Source organism: Bison bison, unplaced genomic scaffold (assembly GCF_000754665.1).
Source record: "Bison bison bison isolate TAMUID 2011002044 unplaced genomic scaffold, Bison_UMD1.0 scf7180017864261, whole genome shotgun sequence".
Taxonomy (NCBI): Eukaryota; Metazoa; Chordata; class Mammalia; order Artiodactyla; family Bovidae; genus Bison; species Bison bison.
In genome coordinates this window covers 567131-570292 of record NW_011494833.1, presented here as the reverse complement: position 1 = coordinate 570292, position 3162 = coordinate 567131, and positions in this window count along the sequence as shown.

The window sequence follows — 3162 nt, the reverse complement described above, 5'->3', positions numbered from 1 at the left end:
TCCTCTTCTGGACCTTTTGCTCTGGGCCTGAGAATTTAGAATAAGAAGGTTCCTGGAGTTTTTGGGCTGTAATTCATACTACAGTGTGACAGATCACATAATTCTTTAAGTTCCTTCCTTCCTCCTCCTCTTATTTTTTGTTCCTTTTCCATGGCAGTCACCCACTGAAGCACTTCTTTTCAGTCCAGACTTTTATGACTGCACCTAACATACACCTTGCTTATATAGCCTTGAGATCTTGTCTCCCCCACCCCCCACCAAAGCTTTATCTCTTCCTGGGTTTAAAAAAAAGAAAAGTAGTGGGGGAGCAGATTCTGAATTGGCTAAAAGACATGCATGTTAAAAAAAACCCTAACAATTCTTATGTCTTTTCTTTAAAAATATACAGCATTAAATAACAAATCTATTTAAAGACATGACAGTTTCAGAAGGTCACTGCTGCTTTTATAGGACTTTCTGGTGGCTCTGTTGTTACAGTTCAAAGTCAAAACCCTCTGGGATCCCTGCAGGCAAAGGAGGTAAAAGGTAGTGAGCTTTCACACCGTAAGGAAGAACACAGCAGAGTGAAGGGTCAGGTGCCATGGAGCTGTCTGGTGGGAATCCAGGGATGAGGGGCGGGGTGTGAAGGAAGGGGGCGTGGACCTTAGGAAGCCCCACCCATGAGCAGGCTGATGGGGCTGACTGGCACTTTGCTGGAAGAGGCTAAGAAAAAAAGGAAACCATTTTCAGAACACATCATAGTGGCTTCCATCACCAAGCCAATGAAACTGTCCAGATGTTTCAGGAACTGTGTTTAATGCTTATCAAAAAAGTGGAGGTTCCCCCCAAGTGAGTTACCTGGTGACCTCAGAGAGAATGAGAAGAGGGCACAGGAAAACTCTGGCCATGCTTCTGTTTTTATTCTGTTATCTCAGGTGACCTGGGAGAGGGGAGACATCAGCATGAAAAAAAAAAGCCAGTTACTAATGAGGTATCCCAAGCCCTGGAAATCTCTTGATCCTGCTACTTAATTCTGTTCAGTGAAAAACCTTTCAATTTCCTCCTTTTAAAAAAGTCCAATTTACTGTTTGTGGCAAAACTGCCAAAGTTGATAGAAGGTTGGCTCATTTCACCTCATTTTCTGTTGTTTGAGCTCCACATTGAAATACTGTCCAGTGCCATGTGTTGCCTGCACAGAAATGGAGGCACAGAGGCAGGGCTTTCTCCTACTTACATGTCTTAAGCGTTCAGTGCTCACTCTCTGGTCAGGACCCTTTCTCTGCCTCCCTCTGCACTGAATTATTTCAGCCCCCAAACCTGCAAGTGTTAAACATTTTACTGTGATATACATTGTATTGCAAAAAGGAAAAAAAAAAGTCTTTGTTTAGAATGATTTGTTTTGGTGAATCCATCTTGTTTTTCCCCCATAGTCACTCAGCCATAGCCAAACTGGTAGAACAACATTTGAAGAGCTAATATATCCATTCCTGATGGGTACACTGGGGGGTGCACCCCGGACCCAGACCTGTGTCTATCCTATTTAATAAATCGGTTTAGGTTCTCCATGTGTATAATGGACTCTGCTCCAATCTTAATACACAAATCTGTGAATCGAAGTTTAGCCAAATACCCCAAACTTTATTTTTCTATGTATTTTTTGTAACACCTGAGTGTTTTTAAAATAATAAAGTACTGTGTCATTTTTAGACATACCTGTGTGTGATTTTCTGCTTCCTAAAGACTGCATGCTACTGAGTTTTTCTTGTTACCATGTTCTCCCACCTGCCTGCCTGACTAATCTATGGAGAGTAAATAATGGAAATTAGTAGCTTAGTGAATAGCAGAGGATGATCATTCTTTTATAAATGTTCTACCCTCCGTTACAGGCTTTCCTGATGGCTCACTGGTAAAGAATCCACCTGCCAATGCAGGAGATGTGGATTTGATCCCTGGGTTGGGAGGATCCTCTGCAGGAGGAAATGGCAACCCACTCCAGTATTCTTGCCTGGGAAATCCCATGGACAGAGGAGCCTGGGGGGCTACGGTCCATGGGGTTGCAAAAGAGTTGGACACAGCTTAGCAACTAAACAGCAACACCACCACCACTCTGTTACTGGTTAATCACCTGGAGGGGAAAGAAATGTCTGTGTCATTTTAATAATCACCTCCTTCAGCCCAGGGATACATTTGGAAAAATTGAGAATGTTGAGTATTTACTTTTATTTCTTGAAGACCCTGAAGGGAACATGGGAACCACTTCCAAAGAAGCAACCTTCTTTTGAAATTCATTGGCGTATATATGCTCGTATGTATCTGATTGGCCTCACCGATTCAATGGACATGAGTTTGAGCACACTTGGGGAAATAGTAAAGGACAGGGAAGCCTGGCATGCTGCAGTCCATGGGGTCGCAAAGAGTTGGAGAAGACTAAGTGAACAATAACAACAAATGGATAAAGTAGTTAACTAGTGAGAACCTACTGTATAGCACAGGGCACTCTACTCAGTGCTCTGTGGAAATCCCAAAAGGAGGGGATGTGTGTATACGTATATCTGGTTCACTTTGCTGTACACCTGAAACTAACACAGCATTTTTTGGGGGTGGGGGCTGTGCTGGGTCTTCTTTGGTCCTCAGGCTTTTCTCTAGTTGCAGCAAGTAAGGGCTACTTTCTAGTTACGGTTTCTCTTGTTGAAGAGCACGGGCTCTCAGGCAAGCAGGCTTCAGTAGTTGCAGCACATGGGCTCAGTAGTTGTGGCTCCCAGGCTATAGAGTACACGGGTTCAGTAGTTGTGGTGCATGGGCTTAGTGCTCCGCAGCCTGTGGGATCTTCCCATATCAGGGATCAAACCAGTGTCTCCTAAAGGGGATTCTTTACCACCAAGCCACCAGGGAAGTCCCTAACACAGCATTTTAAAGCAACTATATTCCAGTTTAAAGAAAAAGTTTTAAATTTTACATAAGAAAGAACACACAGAGTTTTAACCCAAGACAGAAAAAATAAAAAATTCCCCTTTGTACACTCACTAGCCCCTTAGACTATGACTGCTTCCCTGGCCCCTTGATCTCTGTATCTCCCTGAAAATGTCATTTTCATTCAGGGCACAGGCAAGCAACACCTTGGAACTGGAATCACAAGTATTGAAAATAGGTTTAAAATTAAATATATCAATAATGCATCTTTTA